Source organism: Coturnix japonica, chromosome 4, assembly GCF_001577835.2.
Source record: "Coturnix japonica isolate 7356 chromosome 4, Coturnix japonica 2.1, whole genome shotgun sequence".
Lineage (NCBI taxonomy): Eukaryota > Metazoa > Chordata > Aves > Galliformes > Phasianidae > Coturnix > Coturnix japonica.
The window spans coordinates 74792624-74811864 of record NC_029519.1 but is presented as its reverse complement, the minus strand read 5'-3'; the positions used below and the strand labels follow the sequence as shown (position 1 = coordinate 74811864).

General features: G+C 42.0%; 1 long non-coding RNA gene across 1 annotated transcript; it reads left to right on the top strand.

The window, feature by feature from the left end:
- Positions 1-5055: 5055 nt before the first annotated feature.
- LOC107313878 lies at positions 5056-11953 on the top strand. Its single transcript, XR_001555235.2, has 3 exons — positions 5056-5098; positions 9812-10058; positions 10152-11953. It is a non-coding gene; the product is annotated as an uncharacterized LOC107313878 (long non-coding RNA).
- Positions 11954-19241: the final 7288 nt, after the last annotated feature.

Genomic DNA, 19241 nt, shown 5'->3' with positions numbered 1-19241 from the left:
ATTGTGGTAGCAACAGTAGTGGGAGGGCAGTTGGAGTAGGTGATCTTGTAGGTCCTTTCCAACCTTGTGTTTCTATGATTCTAAAAGCTTAGGAGGGTTTTAAATTGAGAGATCCTCCAGTCCAACCCCTCTGCTAAAGTGGGTGCCCTGTGGCAGTTTTCAAAGGAAAGAGATCCATGTGGAGTAAACTCTTGGAAAGGGCTGACAATAGCAGGACAAGGGGAAATGGTTTGAAGTTGAAAGAGGGAAGATTTAGGTTGGATGTTAGGGGGAAGTTCTTCACTAGGAGAGTGGTGAGGCCCTGGAACAGGCTGCCCAGGGAGGTTGTGGATGCCCCGTCCTTGGAGGTGTTCAAGACCAGGTTGGACGGGGCCCTGGGCAACCTGATCTAGTAAAGGTGTATGTTTGGTGGCCCTGCCAGGCAGGGGGGTTGGAACTACATGATCCTTGAGGTCCCTTCCAACCCGGGTCATTCTGTGATTCTGTGATTCTGTGAGGTGCTGATCAGGCAGCTGCACCACAACCAAAGACTCTTTCCAGAGGGATGCCATTTGCCCCTTTGAATAGAACAAAACGTGGCCTATTCCCAACCAGTGTACCACACACAGTGCATAAGTACTGCAAGGATGTGCTCATGAAGGCTGAAAACCAAGCTGAACAGCATTTTACTTGGTACTTGTATACACGCACAAAGAGCATAGCCAGAGAATGAGGGACGAGCTGCTTTCCCACAGCTTTCTGCTGTGAAAGCTGTTTCCCACAGCGTCTGTTTGAGGCCATTTCACAACGTGAGGCTTTGGAGGTGATGCCCGTATTCACTTCGCCATTCCGGCTGATTCATACTGAATGAGAAAATAAAAAGGGGTTTTCAGGATGCCGAACTTTTGAGTTCTCGAAGCCTTCGTTGCCCCCTAGTGACAGGCAGAGACAAGCTGCGGAGAGCAGGAGGGGTGCGGGGCACAGAAGGGGATAATAGAGAAAAGTGAAAAGCTTCTTCTTTAGCGTCATTAACTTCCTTGCTGATTAGGAAGGAAGTCTATGGTTTGTCTATCAGCAGTAGGTGACAGCCACCGCTGCAATAGCTGGATGTTTGGAATATTCTTGCTGAAATAATAAGAAAACAATAACGAAGTAATGGCTTCTACGCTATACAAATGGGTTCCCTAAAGCTATCTTAAAATGCAGCGTATCAGATCTTGGAGGAGGCCTGAGAGCATCCTTACAGTATCTAAACGGGCTATGAGAAAGAGATTTAGACTGGATATAAGAAAAGCATTTTATGACCAGGGAAGCAGTGGAACTGATTGCCCAGAGAGCTGATGGATGCTCCATCCCTGAAGACACTCAAGGTCAGGCAGGACAAGGCTCTGAGCACCTGATGGAGCTGTAGGTGTCCCTGCTCATTGCAGGGGACAAAAGCCAGATGACCTTTAAAGATCCCTTGCAGCTCAAACAATTCTGTGATTCTGTCTAAACACAGAATCATCATCTTTGTGATGACTGATGCAGGGGAGATGACGGCTGAGCCTGCTGTGCTTGAAATCCCCATGAACCCCTTCCTTCCTTCTAGAAATGCTTTGCAAATACCGCTTCACTGAAGCACCAATAGCAGCAAATGTGGATAAAAGTGATACACACAAAACAAGGCCAAAAATGCTTTTTTTGCTGATTCAATGTAAATTGAGTTACTGAATCATTACCACCACTTTAGATGGTACTTTTATATCACACCTGCATCAGCACTGGGGCTGATACCGGGCTCAGTATGTGAGTCAGTATGAATCACAATCCCTAACCTACCTCACTCACTGTACTGATAAAAGTTTTAATCACTGACAAGGTTTAAATTGCTCTGTTTGAACTGAACTGACTGCCACAAAGGAGTCTGTATCAGTACACTATGTTCTCTTTTGAGCAACTGCAGATTTGCAGCGTGGATGTAAGTGCTCAGGACAGAAACTCTAGACCTAACCACAGTGTATGTGCTTCTCAAGCCATCCTTCAGCCTGCCTTGTGCCAAGAACTTGAGAATCACAGAATTACCCGGGTTGGAAGGGACCTCAAGGATCATGTAGTTCCAACCCCCCTGCCTGGCAGGGCCACCAAACATACACCTTTACTAGATCAGGTTGCCCAGGGCCCCGTCCAACCTGGTCTTGAACACCTCCAAGGACGGGGCATCCACAACCTCCCTGAGCAGCCTGTTCCAGGGCCTAACAACTCTCCTAGTGAAGAACTTCCCCCTCCCCTTCTCCTTCCAGAGAACATCTGGAGAACAGTCTCCAGCATAAACACTGCTCAACCTACATTTGATTTGAGCTTCTCTGTAATGAGATTATGATTTTGCAGTTTTTATTTTGTATTATCATGGAATAGTTTTATTTTCGTTAGATATTCCTGCAGCATCCTTAGCTTCTGACTTTAAGCTGCATGTAAGCACTGATGTTTGCACTGCGTTTTTAGGTGGTTGTGTCCAGTCCCTTAACCATCCTTGCTCTTGTATGAGCAAAGACCTCTCTTCTCAGCGGCAGAGCCCTCAGGATGAGATATTCAGTTACTCATAACCCTATTCTGCAGTTTGAATTCCTCCTTGAGCTGCGCATCACAGTCAAAAATTCTCATTTAAGAGCAAGGATTTTTTTTGTTACCTCTCTTAATCTTCAGGATATTTACTTTTACGTTATCGTTAAGTCAACTCACAGTAAAAAATTTTCAGTTCCTCATGAGTCATAACAATCATTACAGAGCTTCCCCTTTGACTGTCTGTTGATGTAATCGTCGCCACAATCCCTGCAGTTATGGTCTTCACTTCTTAGGACACAGGAAGTTTTATCTAAATGTGAACAAAAATCTCTATATTTTGAGGGTGACAGAGCCCTGGAATAAGATGCCCAGTGGGGTTCTGGAGTCTCCTTCTCTGGAGATATTGATGAACATGCTTGGACTCTTTCCTGTGTAACCTACTGTAGGGAACCTGCTTTAGCAGAAGCATTGGACTGGAAGATCTCCAGAGGCCCTTTCCAACCCCTATTCTTCTGTGATTCCTTGTATGGGCCTGTTTAATTACATGGTAGATTTCCAGCTGTCAGGAAGGTGACCTTTGGAATTATAGCCATCTAACAGGATTATCTCACAGCTGTCCTGAATGTTGGTCCAAAATTTATGTTGTTCTTATAATACAGATGAGAGCATGGGTTACAAAATGGCAGCTATCCATCACTCTAATATCAAGCTGTATGTTATAGTAGTCCATATATTGTATGTAGAGTAAAAAATAATAGTAATTCCACACAATCATGTGATTTTTCAGCATTATGAATGAGAATAATCTCTTCTACTGTATGGAGTAACTAAAACTCCTGCTCTTAGGGCAGTGTGTTTGGTGTTACTGCGTTGAACCTTACAGTGCAATAGATGCACTGGGTAGGATGGGATTTGCTTTCAGAAAAAAAAACCAAAACAGAAATGCAACTTTCAGGCTTAGCATATCCTGATGGAATAAGAAACTCTGTAAAGTCCCTTGCCCATTTCCTTCTGCTTTAGTCACTCCTGAGTAAACTTCCCAGTTCTCAGTGGTCATATTTCTGGATGAATGTAAATATATATATAGTAGCAATGATCGTTGCAGTGAAGTATTCTTCATCATAGGAACTGTCTGCTCCCTAGCTGATTAAAGGGTACAATCGTGTGCATCAGGTGCGGCTTGATTTACACATGTCCTTTTGCATTTTGCTGAACAGACCAGGGACAGAACCAGGAGAATAATTCAGGAGTCAGCCTCGTTTCAGCCTTTCTTTAAAGTCATCCAGTTTGCATAACATATAAACACAAAGCCATTCAGGAGCTTGACCCCAAAGGTAGAAGCTCTGATCTCTTAATTAGAAAGTGGAATATTTTGCATACGTCAGTTAAGTTTTCCATATCTCATTTTCCTGGTTTGTCAAGTAGAGAAAATAATAATTACCTTCTTCAATAGTTTTTAAGGACCTCTTAAGGACTTTTAAACACTCAGACAAGAAAAAGTGCCATGTTGGCTCTCCCAGTAATTATGCAGCTTTGCTGTCTACAGCCCACAGGGCTTGAGTGCTCAGCATGAGCCATACTGACAAGGGTTTCCAACACATCATTAGGAGATATTACCATTTCTCAGGTCACAGTGCTGGCCTGTTGCTGGAGTTATGAGAACTGATGCTTTTACCACTTGCAGTTGTGCAACTTCCTTCTGGCTCCTCAGAATCTCCTTTCCAAGGAATTTCTTACGATGGCTATTAATGATTTGCTAAGCAACAGGCTCTGATGGTACTGCTTCACCTCCTTTTTGTCCTTCCTTTTTTACATTAACAAAATGATAGAAGCAGTTGAACCACATCTTCCTTTCCCCTGCAAGAGCAGTGTGAGTATCCATTGAAAGCCCCTAAATACTGATGTCATTTGTTGCTCCTCCAGGGGCTGGAGAAAGAGTCTTGGAGCTAAGGCCGACCCCACTGAGCCTGCAGAATGAATCAAACAGGAGAGAAGGGCACCTGGGCTGCACAGGGAAGATAATGTATCGATTTTGTATCTCTTTGCTTCCTTACCTCAAAGTATATCATAGAATAAAAATAAGGGGGAGAAAATCTATCTCAGGTTCATGCGTTCCCCTTATCTTGACCCTCTCAACCCCCACAAAACCCTGCAGCCCTGATCCCAGCAGGGACTGGCACACATGCTCTGTCAAATAAGAAGCAAGGACTAATGTTTGCATTCCTTAAGGCAATAATGATGAACAACTGGAAGCAAGGTGGGCTTGGGAATGCAGCAGCCATTGGGCAAAGCAAGCCTCCATCTCCTCTTACAGGCTCTGGGAGAGGAAAATGAGATTTTGATGCTCTCAGAAACCTGTGCCCTAAGCTCTTGCAGGCCCAGCTGATGGGATTGAATCTAATTATTTACCTTAACCTAATCTAACTAGTTACCAGCTGTTAATTGGTAATCAGTTTGCTAATTGTCAGTTTAGCAAACCATGATGAGTTTTTAATTGACTGGGGTGATAACTGACACTTTAACCGATTGATTCCATATTTTGGGACCCTAAGAAACATCCTACAAGCAGCTCAGGGTGAGTGGGGAGGGTGTGGGCAGGCAGTGAGGAGGGAACGTGCCTCACTAGGAAGGGGAGAGGGTGGAAAATAATGATAAAACGCCTTAGGTCGGAAGGGACCTTACAGCCCACGCAGCTCCAACCCCACACCGAGGGCTGGTTGACCCCCAGCAAACCAGGCTGCCCCACACCGGAATGGCTGTGAAGGAGGAGAGGCAGGCGGTAGCCAGGCGGCGCTGCTGCCTCGGGGAACGCCAGCAGCTCGCATCCCTCCCAGAGACGGTGATGCTGGTGCTTTCCTTTATTCATCTGTATTTCAATGAGTGAAAGCAGGCGCTTCTACTTACTTTAACTTGCTTTTATAGGATATAAGATCAGAAGAACGCTTTAAAATTTATTGCTTTTCTGATTGCTCTGCCACTTTCTAGCTCTTTCTGCAGAGTTCCAGGGCCTTCTGGACATACTGTTCTGCTCAGGGGTCAAAGTGGCAACAGCTATTGGCTCACAGTACAACTATCTTGTGCCCAGTCTGCGTGATTAAAGACAACAACAGAGCTGACTTTCAGAGGCCATTTTGCTAAATCATTCTGGAGTAAGAGCTCCCTGCCTCTTTGAAGTCCGTGGGGCTTTTGATGTTGCCTTCATCAATGGTAGGATAAAGCCTTAGCGCTGCCTAAGTATGGGATAGGGCCAACCTTTTTGTGAATCAGTGCAGCTATGAGTGAGTCAAACAGCTATTCGATGCATCATCTCCTCCTATGTAAGGGATACATTAAAGCAGATGTCATCCCAGGCACAAGCCTAGGAAATTCCTGAGGCAGAAGGCTCACAAGTTCACTGAATGCAGTCAGCTATCTCTTCTGTTCTTTGTGCCCCTTGGTACCTGTCTTCTTCTACAAGTAAGAGGTGCTGTGCATATTATCCTTTCATCTCTTTGTGATAAGAAGTCCTTCCTGAGCCAGGGTGGTGGTCTGGAGGCTCAGCCTCCCCACTGCGTGGTTGTGATGGCACAGAAGCCTCTGAGGGTTTATCATTCCACGGACAGGGGACTCAGGAGATGGACTTCATAAGCTGCTCTAAGAATAGAAGAGATGGTGGAATTGTTCAGAGTCACGGTCATTAACACAACAGACTTTGCTTATAATTCAGCTGTGATTGCTTTGGTAATGTTGTAAATTTGCATAATTAGTCTTTCATTACTCATGAGAAACATAACTAATATGCAGCAATCTTCTTTAGCCTGTAGCTTAAAAGCAGGATAGAGAAATAGCATAGAAAACAGTTTCTTTGATGTTCACATCTCCCTGACTCCCTAGGATAGAATGATCCACACAGGCCTTTCTCTCACCTGTACTTGTCCCCCATTGTGACTGGAAAATTGCATTTCTATTCTTTTCTGAATCCCTGGGAAATACCGTTTTACTTTATAGGGTAAGCAGGTTGAAATTCTTAAATACAGCTCGTAAACTTAGTTTATCTGTCTGGCTATAGAGCTGTGTCTGAGATCTATAGTGAAGCATGTGTTCTGCACAGACTGTGTGCAATTCTCACCCTTAAACTAGACCAGAAGGATGAAGAAGCTGACTATGTCTATGTCTATAGCTAGACTATGTCTAGTGATCTAGTAATGTCTAGCCCTTTTCATCACAGTACCTGTGAATGTGAAAGTGTGTTTGGTTTTTTTTCTTCCTGATGTTTAATATTGATGGCGTTATTGGTTTGTATTGCCTTATAATATATAGGAAGTAAAAAATCCTGATGCTCTCACAACTGCTCCCAGCCAGAAAGTTGCCGCTGCCTGTGCTTTTACAGAACTGCTCTCCCTGCTCAGTGCTGGAACTTGCAAGCGGTGTCCTTTGAAGCCTGGCTTAATATCTGACCTGCTCTGTAGCTTTTTGTCATTGTTTAGTGAAAGGCCCAAATGAGAGGATCATCGTCGTAAACCCCCCCCATTCAGTTTTATTAAGCAATTTTCTCAGTCTTAGCAGAATTATATGGCACACATTCATTAGTCCTTATAACAACTACTTTCTAGAGGAGGCACAATTACCCTCACAAGGGAGTAAAATCTCATTTAAATCGATCTTCATAACTTTTGGCCTTGTGCTCAAGACATTACTGATGAAGTGTGCTCATGTGAGTGACAACGCTGCCAGGCTCATCTTCTAGCTAAGAAAATTACTTTGGAAAGCACTGAGACCATGTTAAGCGTGTTGCTAGTCTCAGTGCTTTATTTTTTACTTCTGATTTTTTTCTTGTTGAGCTTGAATGACTGCTAGCTAAATTGAAAGGATATTTTAAGAAATCTGACTGTCAAACATTTCCTGGAACTTTTTTTTTTTTCTTTTTTTCTTTTTTTTTTTCTATTTTTCCCCTGTAGATGTCTGCGTTTTGTTGGTATTTCTTTTTGGGTTCTTCTTGGAAACACTTTATAAATTCATTCAAGTCAGCCTTTCCCAGCTGCTGAATGGTGTATTTCATTGCAGTCACTGTGATGTGTCTGTGGTTGTGAATTCTGAATTAGTTGGAATTCACCATTTAACGTTAATTATCTTCATAACACTGTTGTGAGTTCAGGTAGTGGTGTGGTCTTCAAACTGGAGTTAGGATATTATGAAGCAGATATGAGATATCAGATGATGATCATTTTGGATTCATGACTTAAGACTTAGGTTTGCACAGTGTTTTGCATTTTCAACATCTGTTTTCTTTAATGAGGATGCTTTTATTTCCCTTTTCTGGAATTATTTCCCCATCAGAATTCCCCATAAGAATTATTTCCTAACCATCATCTGAGGAAGGGATCCTATTAGTTATATGATTATTAATTACCCAGCCCTGGTATATTTTGTCATATGTCAGGGATGAATATCTCCCCTGAATGTCCAATAACACAAGCAAAAACACAACGTTGTCATGCAGTTAAGGGCTGAATTACAATGAATTTGCATGCATACATCATTAAATTCATTAAAGTTTCTCAGCTCTCATAACCTTTGTATTTTTCTAAGTCATTTAATAAGTAATATCATGATTATTAAAAAGAAAAAAGAAATCATATTACTTAGAATTTGTTTGTATGTTGTCTCACCATAAAGTTTACTTTTATGAGTGTAAACTGAATAGCACAGGAGTCCTTTGGTGTTCATGGCCAGAGTCATATATGCTCATGCCCTCTGGCCTTGTAGCCTGGTTTAGGAAGGAAAGGTACTCCAGAGACTACAGAGTTTTCAGCTTATTAGAATCTAATGACCCATGCCAGTTTGAAATTAACATCCCATGTTGCTGCTGGTCAGACTTCTGCTGCAGGCTGCTGAAGTCCTTGGTCTTTGAAGTCCAGGTCCACAGCTCTAGTTTTAACACCAATCATAATCCAGCCTATCAGCTCCTTTTGGACACCATTCAAAGTTTTTATGTCAGCCCTTCTTAACACAGGAATCCAGGGCTGGAAAGAAGCATGAAATTGAATTTAAGAAATATTGGATTTTGGATTACAAGGGTGGTTATGAATTGAGATAGGGCTAAAGCATGTCCTGGAAATAAACTGGCCACCCAATCTGACAGCCTGAACAAGGGCTGGGTCTGGGAATGGTTGAGGTAGCAAGCCTGTGGGAAGAGAGCTGGATTTAAGGTTTGGGTGATGGGTTGGGCATGGGGAAACAAGGCTGGGGGCTCTTTGATTTTGATGAAGCTGGAAGGGTTCAGTGTTTTAAAGTTAAGGGTCTTAAACCAAGAAGCACAAGTCAGTTGTAATTAAAGAAGATTTTATTCATTTGGAGCAGTTACGATCAATAATGCTGCTTAAAAGTATTAAATCAGTGTATTTATATTGTTACATTTCTTTTCCTGAGCAAGCTGCTCCTGAACATCAGGGAGTATGAGGACACAGAGTGGCCAAGTTCAGGACACAGTGGATGTATGAGGCTGAGCCATCACTCAGAACACGCAGACAGCAGGAGGCTTCCTTTGTGGCCTGCGTGTAGTGACTGCAGCTGGTGAAACTCCAGCTGGGCCTTTATGTAAGGAAAAGTCAAAATGAGCATTTGGAGAAACAATGTGGGTCCTATTTCCACTACCAGAAGTTCAGTGCGCAAGGCATTTATTTTTGTATGACACACAGGAACATTTTGAGACACAGCTCAGATGCTGCTTTCCAAAATAGCACTTACTCTGAGCTGATAATAAGATTTTTTTATTGGAAAATGAGGAATTGTATTTCGTTCTCAGAAGTGAGATGTGACAGTTTTATTTCCTCAGGTAACCCATATCAGCTATCAACAAGGCTGAAACAGGTAGTGGAAAACCAACTTTCATTCTTTCAAGTGTCGTTCACAGCAATTCACTTTTCTTGAGATCAAAGAATGATATGCAGAGTACCGCAGATAGCAGGAGGAGGTTAAAAATAATGTGAGCTCTTTGTCCTTCGATAAAATGAAAAGTAGTGACAAGGAATTTCATTATTTTTGAGACACAGAGAATAAAGGGATGAAAATACTCTCAACATGATAGGGAAACGTTAGGTTATCTCAAGATCTCAGTCCTTATTATCCTACTGCGAGCTTGCCCTGAATCATATCTCAAAGACAACCAAGATGCTGGGAAAAAGAACAACTTCTCCCCTAGTACTGGTGAGTGGTGTCAGACTAGAAGCCACAGACCGACACAGAAATTACTTACTTGAACTCTGGTGGATCAGAAAATCTATTATGGGATTCTCTGTTCTCTTTTGAGGTGCTTGATTGGTGTCTCTTGCCAATAGGAGAAGCTTCTTCCATGGGTGCAGGACACAGCAGAGTACTCCTGCCTTGTAGAAATGCTGGAAGATCATGAAGGAGCATACACAGAGCCCTGTTGGTGTTTCCATCTGTGATGGTGTTTTCCATCTGATGGTTTGTTACGCCTTCCTCAAGTATTTAACACTGAGTAGTGACAGAGAATTTAGTGGAGAATTCATCAGAGATGATCAAGGCATTCTCAGGTAACTCTATGTACAATTCCTTTGATTTTTATTATGTTGTTGAAATGAATCAATGGTTCACTCGCATACTTATTTCCACGTACATCTTTCCAGGGCTGGGCCTAAGTGCAGTAAAATGCCATCCTGTTATTTTCAACACGAAACAAGCAGTTGAAAGCTTGCACACTTGACTGAACTTCCTGATGCTCACACTGCTAACCAAGAACCGGGCTTCTGCTTTGTACGTCTCACTGATCTTCACATAAAACTGTGTCTACAGAGAAGAGGTGTAGGCGAAGTGGCTGAGGGAAGGAAGGAACACGAGTAGTTTTGTGTACAAAACATCCCTCCTACGCAAATGGTGCTCTGGGGGTGGCTGCTATTTTTAGACTCATTGAAAAACCACAGTCCAAAAATAATAAGTGTTACTACAGATCGTAAATGTGAGACCAATGGGTCAAATCTGAGCTTTCGCTTCTTTATTATTTATTTCTTTTTAGAGTGGATGCGTGGGCTGAAAAGTTTGATTGAGTCACTTTGGAGAATGGAGAGAAGTACGGGAAACAAATGAGAATTGTTTTAGATGTTGATCTTCTGTTTCATAGTAACAATTGAATGGAACATATTAGTAAGGCTTACATACTGCACACCTACACTTCTGATTTTTTTAAAGTGTTTTTTGGTTGCTTCAGCCAAGGTGCCATAAGAGAACCCAGGGTTTCATTTCACTTTAATTGCCTGTTTAAAAATGTGATCAAACATGGCATGAATTTGTATGCAACAAGGACTATTTTTGAAAGAAAATCGGTACATTGTAAGTTAAGGAGGGGAATTCTAGTCTGTTCTACACTCTGCATTCATTCCCTATGAGGACACTTCTGCACTTACCTGGAGAGCTCTTGCAGGAAATCAAGGAGGTGCCCAACCCTCTCTGCTGTCATTCTTGCTTACTCCACCATCATTCCAGATATCAACCAAAACAATGGACCAATGGAACCTACAAGTAAGACTAGAAAGTGCTGGTCTGAGTCTCTGGGCACAAGCATTCTTGTATAGCAAAAGATAAAACTGGAGGAAGGAGGGGTAAAATAAACTTGAATTAATAAAGGAAGATTATAGTTTAGATTCTTCTGACTCTCAAGAACTGCTCTTTGTTTTGTTTGGCCTTTCTATCTCCTTCATGACACAAAACCCTACAGCTGGAATTTCAATTTTCATTTGAAACAAGGTAGTGTTTCAGCTTTCCTAAGACTGAAGGCTTGGCTCCTACCAAGGCCATGATTGTGGAACTGTGTATTGACTCCAAGTAATTTTATGAGTTATGTCTCTAGTTTGGCTTTTCACTACAACATTATGTGCTGGTGTGATTTTTTTGTTATTTTACGATTGTGTTCCTGTTGATAGTGGTGCCTATGCAGAAAGGCATAGATTGACTCAGCACCCTGATTCCTGCTGCTAGCAGAGCTCTACTGGAAGCACTTCTCAACTAGTCCACATCTTGTTCTTCTGTATATTTGGCAATGGACTGAGTATATTTCCAACATCTCGTGGTTGTAAATAATTCCGGTCATTTCAGCAAATGCTGCCACTCATTAGATCTGGCTTCTCTGAACACCCAGCCTGTGAGGTCAGTGTAAGACTCCTTCATCCTGTGAGTGATGTGACGTTTTCAGTTACAGGCATTAGTCACACCCACTCACCAACATTTAGTTCTGAGTGGTTCTCTCCCACTCTTCCTCATTCTTTTACTCACATTTTCTGTCTTTTCATTTCCAGACAGATTTGATTTGGATACTACAGTTCCTGTGAGCTTTGAGGTGGACGCAACCCACCTGGAGGTTTGAAGGAAGTCTCAACTGGTGTTACTGCAGGTCAGGCTGCCACCCATTGCACTGACAACTACTGTGGGTGTCAAAGGTAGGGGTAGAAATATTTCTTAGTTTCTAGCAAAAAAGCTGCTGTCATGCACAGCACATGTATTTTCTCTCGGCAAAGCAGCTGTATTATCTCTGATCTTATTAGAAAACACAGATTTACAACTTCATGCTTCAGAGGTGAGGAAATCTTCTGGCCTTAAAGAGGGTATCAAAATGCATCGTATTTTGTGGTGTTTTCAACATACGGAAAGCTTTCAAAAGCTCCAAGGGCTGAACTATTTTTTCTTGTTAAAAATAACTCACTGTGCCTTATCTGTGAGCTTATCTTGTGGGTAAAACCAGAGATGCTGCATACAGAGGGCTCTTACAAAAGTACCTCAAAGATAGATTTGGTTGATCAGTTTTCTCTAAACATTACCATACAGTCTGATCTCATTGAGAAAGCCTATAATTAACATGTAGTTCAATTCCGTATATACATTTGTACTGAGTTTCTCAATTTACAAATAGGCATAAAATGTAAGTTTCAGTGAATACCAATAATTTTGTAAACCTTAGGCAAGTACAAGTACAGAATTATGTGTGGAGGTTGTGGTGAGTAGTGCTGGGCCAGAAATACAAGAGGGAAGTCTTCAGATGTTGCTGAAAGAAGTGTTGCTAGTGCTGCTTCCACTCCCAGCCTGCTCCTCCTGCCACCAGATGGGAAGCCTGGCATCCTACTGAGGCACGGCTGCTGGCAGGAATGGCACCTCTGTGCTCAAGTCTCTCTTGCACCTCTAGGGCAGTGCTGTTCACAGGCTTGTACAAAATATGCTTCAGAGTGGATTAGAAGTGCAGACATTTTGCAGAGACATATTGCATGTGAAGAGAATTCAAGAGCATGGGGAAGAGACTGACTGTAATAGATAGCATCTTTTGTGGTTGTCTCTGAGACATGTGAAACATGAAGGGCAGCAGAGCTCCTGACCATGCAGGTCAAGGACCGCCAACAGAGTGGATACAGGAAGAGATTTGTAGTGTTGATTAACTATTTTTTTCATTTTTTCACAGTGTCTGCTCTGAAACCAAACGTCTGCAAGCCTTCTTTCCAGTGTTTTGTTTCCTGGTATTAGTGGTGATAATGTTTGTAGTGACACTATGGGAAATCCATGTTCGAATCTTTCTTTTGTGTCTGGGATGACACAGATCCCTGATGAATAGATGCCTGTGAGAGACTGAGACGTGGGGGATACCGGGACTGCAGTTTCTGCCTATAGGTTTCTCTATATATTGCATCGTATGGCACTGCATGTCTACTGTGCCATCCTCCTGGAGCAGGAGCCCAAGCCTCTGAACTATCCTTCCTCCAATAAGAGGATTATCTATATATATATACACACAGTATACCTTATAAGGACTTGATTTGTGGCAGTGAATGCCTGCCATTATGGCACAGCAGATCTTTAATTAGCAATATCAGCACTGGCTCTCGGTGAACAAGTTGAAGTAATAAAGCAGTACGAGGAGAGTCATAGAGCTCAGTGTTGGCTCATTTAGCCTGTCTATTAGCTGGACTAATTAGCTCAGATGGAAAGCAATACTTAAGCAGTCACACCACTGCTGCTTTCTGAGCCAGTTAATTCAGAGCCAGCTCTGATATTTCTACACAGTAGCACATCGTACTATGTAAATACATTCTGAATGCTGCAAAGCAAATGGCCTTGTAGGAACCTTACTTCTCACATAAGCCACTGCTAATTCATAACTTCATATTGTGCTGGAGACCTCTCATGTGGAATCCATCAGTGAGAGAGACATAATTTTCCCCATGGTACCTACCAGTAGAGTTTGTGTTTCTTAGTTTAGGTTATCAGGGTCTTATGTTTTTTAATTATTTTTAATAAGAAAATTCAGCAATGCTGCTGTGAGATGTCTTGTATTTCAAAATACCAGCATAAATTTTATGTATGATTTCTACTATAGCTGTCAGTGATGACAAACATAGATTTCAGTGAAAAACAGATGAAATAAATAGAACAGTGTACAAAGCAGACTAAGAAGTAAGAAAGGTATTTCCAAGCAAATTATCTTCATATGGACACAAAGTGTGGAGGGAAGAAAATAAAAAGCTGTTCATCAAAGCTATAATCAATTGCATATGGCTTGAGCAAGAATGACTAGTCATGAGTAATTCTCCTTTTGACATTTAGCTATCCTTTAGAAACAGAAAATACAGTTTAAAAACAGAGCCCTGGAGTGAAAATGTGTATGAAAGTCTGGTGGAAATAATCAACTATGATTCTAAGATACATAAGTACACTTGATTTTGCTCCATGAAGAGCATTGGTGAACCTGGAGGCTACAGGAGGAGGTGGAACAGCTGAATCTCTACCACAGTCCTCTAGAGGAGGTGCAGCAGCGTCCATCTGCTGTCAGGGCAGAACAAATGCCTCTGCAGGAAACACACACTGTGTCCTTTCGTTTATCTGCCAAAGTTGTCTTACCTTCCTGAGAAGTGACTGCATTGACTAACAGAATGTTAAGCAGATGGAAGCATTAGAATCAGATATGGCGCTAAAAATGATGTGCTGGTGTCAAAGCCTTGTTTCCATGACATCTCATCCTGGTGTAGAGAAATGTCTAGGAATTGGTACCAAATTGTCTAAGAGATGATGATAAAATTAGATTTAGACAAATATATATTTCAGGGAAATTTCTCAGGTCCTCAGGTGCCACACAAACATAACAAATATTAGAGGGCAGATAAGAAAATGTGTGTTCAAGGAAGTTGCTCTGAGTTTTCAGTCAAAGGTGTAATCCTGTGCAAATGTTCATGCGAATGTCAGCACTCATCCAGAGTAGTGGATAAGCACTGATTAGATTTGTTTATGTGATAATTGGTGCTAGTGAAGAGTAGATTTTCCATTTGCCTTAGGCGTGCTTACCAGAAAGGCAACCAGTCTTAATCTGCTGATGTCAGCAGGACAGTATGCCTTCCTAGACAGTGTGCTGTCACTACTGCATACACTGCTCTGTATATGTACTAGTGCTCCACACAGCCCAGGTAAACTTCTTGGGTTCAGCTTTATTCAGGACACCATCTTTGTGTCATCTGCAGACAGTACTCATGATTATCCATCCATGGAAACAGTCATGATAGTCCAGCATAAAGCTCTGCCAGAAACATTGGATGAAGAATCCTATGTAGACATCTTGGAATCTTTCAGCTTGTTCTAAATCCACGCACTGTTTGGGCTACTTCTATTTTATAGTGCCACACTTGGATCAGGATGTCTTGGTGTGTTGGTTCAACCGTCTCACAAATTATTTTAGTTAAATATATCCATTGCTTTTATCACTTCAATTTAATGTGTCAAGGAGAAATCTGGATTGTTGAAGACAACCATTTTTTGTGCGTGGCTTTTTTTCCCCATTAATCATACTGGTGGGTGCTGAATGCTTATGCTTCCATTTAACCCTTTATTTGTTTTTCCATGGTTTTGGGTTTTGTCTGAGACACACAAACAAATCTTCTGCTGCACTGTGATGTCCCCCTCTCCTCGCAGGTGTTCATTGCTTTTAATTTTGGCACAGCTATCAGACTTCCAGCTCTTTTACTTTACTTTTGCTCTAGCTGCATTTGATATTCTTTATGTCAAAGTGAAATGTCAATAGACCAAAGTTACTCCATAGCCTCCTCTTTTTCCTGGATACTAATAGTGGGATGTTACAGTATTTATCCAAACAGATGCTTTTTACCATCTGACTTTTTTTGCTCATTCATCATCTTCATGTGATATGGGTTCATCATATCCCTTCCTCCAAATATAAACTAAAACTCTCAAGTACTTCTGCATTTTCTGAAGTGTTATTAAGAGCTTTTTCATTTCCTTTGACTAATGGGCCTTCTACCATAGCTAATGTTTATCCTCTTCTTCTCTTTTTTCTATCTTAACTTTACTTCTAATTTAATCTCTGAACAGTTTTCTATACTTTACAGCAGGGCCTGAGTCACTTGTGTCATAGGAGACATGAATGCTCTGTAACTGCTGAAACTATCCACATCTCTGTGTCTGACTTTGGCTGTAGGGAAAACATTTCTGTTCAAGTTCACAGAACTTAATATGTTACAGATGCGTGTGAGTGAGCTGCCCATGGTGCAGCTGGGTGTGCTTATCCATCCCGTGACAAGCTGAAGATGTCTGCAGTGAGGAGGCCACTCAGCCCATTATGCTCCAGAAAGCTTTGAGGTCAGGTGTAGGTTTGCATGAGCCTGCCAGACCCTGAGAACGTGACATTCATCTCAGTCTCTCTGACCACCGTGGAGGATGCAGTGGAGGGGCCTTTTTCACAGGCCACAAGAAGTAAAACAGCCCAACCACATGAGGAAATGACTAGCACATCCTATCTTCGGTATAGTACCAGATCCTGGGCTTGATGAAGTTTTCCTGTATTGACTAAATTGATTCATAGCAGACAGGAAAGAAAAAGGAGCACACAGACATATGAAACTTCTCCGAGTTGCTCTAAGGTGAACACATTTGAGGTGCTCCACTCTGTAGTGCACAGGGGTGGTTCCTGTGTCGTATGTGGCAGCTCCAAGTGAAAGTCCAGAATACCTTAAGGCATCTCAAATGGCATAAAATGCAAACTTAACTGAATTAAATCCCCTGAGTGGGAGTCGGATTAATGCACCTTAATTTAGGTAGCTAAGTACAAGTATCTCATTTGCAAACAAGGCTTCCTTCATAACCAGTGGAACTTCAAGTGAATGCTCTCTAGTCATTTGATTAAGCATGGGCGGTGCATTTGGACAAGCTAGGTAGCAATTTGGGAATGCTGACCAGAGACAGAGCACTGCTGCTTCAATGGAGGCACAGTGTAGCTAGGGAGGTACGTTGGGCTTCTCAGCTGGGCTCTGGCTGCTGCTGGGATGCAGACCCCATGCCACAGCTCCTCTCCTGGAGCAGCATCACAGATATTGTAGGGCAGCTCGAATGATGTTAGCCATTTGATTGTGGGCAACGGGAAGCTGTAATCAAGCCCTAGAACACCACTGGCTGCAAAAGTAAATCACTCAGCTAGTTCAGCAATATTAGCCATATAAATCTGGGAATCTTAATCTGGAGCTGAATCTCACCTGCTGGTTAGAATAACTGTTATTTCTAAGGCTAACATTGTACTTACTTTGGCTCAAAGGCTAACATTTCTAAATTGTATATCAAAGTGTAGCTGGTGTAGGGAATAATTCAGGTGGTTTACTCCTCAACTATGCAGACATGCTGAAGGATCAGGTGTTCTGTAGCAGCAGATTTACAAGCAGTTTCCTGCCCTTCGTGGCACCATGACCTCAAGTTTTGTCTGAGTCAAGGAGAAAAGTGAGAATAGGGAGGGGAGAGTATCAGCACATCTAGCACTGTACATTCAGGGCCTGAGGTGAAGATGGCACATTAATACTGTGTAAGCGAGAAGCTGGAACACTATGATTTGCTCTTGTAACACAAATAACAGCTTCTGCCACCTCAGTTTTGCTGTCCCTTCTTCCTGATATAAAGTGATGTTAAGCAACAAAAGATACCACAATGACTTGTTCAGGCACCATTCTGTTCATATCAGAGGCTGAATCTTCTGCTTTTGCAGACACAACAGATCTGGTCAGGTTTTCTCCACTTCCCTCGAGGAAATGTTTTCTGGCATCAGTGAGCTTTATGTGAGCTGAAACTAAGGAAAAAAGCCTCCCTTTTCTCAATGATTCAGGATGTCCCCAGAAAATTCTGCCCTGGTGCATGCATGGAAGAAGATTTAGCTTTGAGTGAGGATGAGAAACATAAGTGTATGTTTGGGAATTAGTGAGTGACTCAGATGTATTGCCTCTTTTGTGCAAAGGTCTTTGTGTGAAGCTACTTTTCAAACAGTAAGAAAACAAGCTTTATAACACTTGTTGATGTAAAGATGAAGGAAAGTTCACATCATACTGAAAATATGTGATCGGATTTGCTTGGAAAGAAAACAAGCAAGTTTCCTTATCATTGTACCAGAAGTAGAAATGCTAGTAATAAAAAAATCTGTGGGGAACAAATTGAGCACTGACTGTGCTCAGTTTGAGATGAGAACAGCTCAGGCCCTTCAGATTTGGTCTTTGCAGGCAAAAACGATTATATTCTGCACCATGTGCTGTTACCTTGTTTTACCGAAGGTTCTGTAGCCAAAATGTTTTGTAAAACTCTTTTCCTATAGACTTTGTTGTTCCAGTAACTATGTTTTGTGACTACTACTTCTTCTGAGCGTTATTATGTCATTGATACACACAGCAATATTACAGTAGAGCTGCCCAATCAAAGAGCAGGCTGCTGCTTGTGCCTCCTATGTTTTGACTTCGTATTCTGAAGCTTCACAGCCCACAGTCCTTGTGTCAGCTGCATCCTATAACTCTACAGCATCTCCTGTGCTCACTTCTAGTGATCCATCCCATATCATGTCCGTCTGTGCCTTAAGATTATGTGGGGCATGCACTACAGTTGTTGTTCGAATAATTTTATCTATCATACAGCGTTGTGATCATTTATGGATGATGACACTGTCTTCAAGCGATGAGTCATAGAAAATGCCAGCTCATGTGTCTTTTGTTTCTTCATTCCCAGCTCAAGACTCACATGATTTCATTAGGGCTGTCGCAGTTTGATGTGCAAACTTGCACTGAAAACATTGCATTTAAAATATATTCTTGAATCTAAAGGAGGATATTGGTGTTTGTAGTCATCTGTATGATGTCTGTCGCAGAGTGTGTGCTCTTCAGAGCAACCACACAGCACCAGACAGCTTCCTCAAGGAGACAACACTCCTTTGTTCAGTTCTGGCCGTGGTTTTTGCGTGTTAGTGGAATTCTTGGCACAGTTGTTGGACAGATGTCTTCAGCAGTCACAATCACAAGACTGTTTTGGGTCTTCTGGTTGTTAGGTTTGGTTTCTAAGGAGCTTTCAGCTCTCCTTCCATTGTCTGTGCCCTTTTGAGACATTAACTGTCCTCTCCATCACCTTTCTGCAGGGCGAGGCAATTTTCCACCTGCTCATACTTCTGAACAGAGATTGTTTTCATCCCAATAGCACTGATATATCACAACAGTTCAGTTACAATGCCCAGCGCGCAGCCATTGCAAATTTCAGACACTGGGATACTAAAATGACTCCTGTTAAAAAAAAAACACAACAAAACAACACAACAACAACAACCAAGAAACAAATCAGAGATGCTACCTCTGCAGTGTCTGTACTCTCTTCATCCAGGTCATATAGAAAGTGCCAGCCAAATTCATGCTGAGCATGAGACCTAGAAAGAAGTGAGGGTTGTG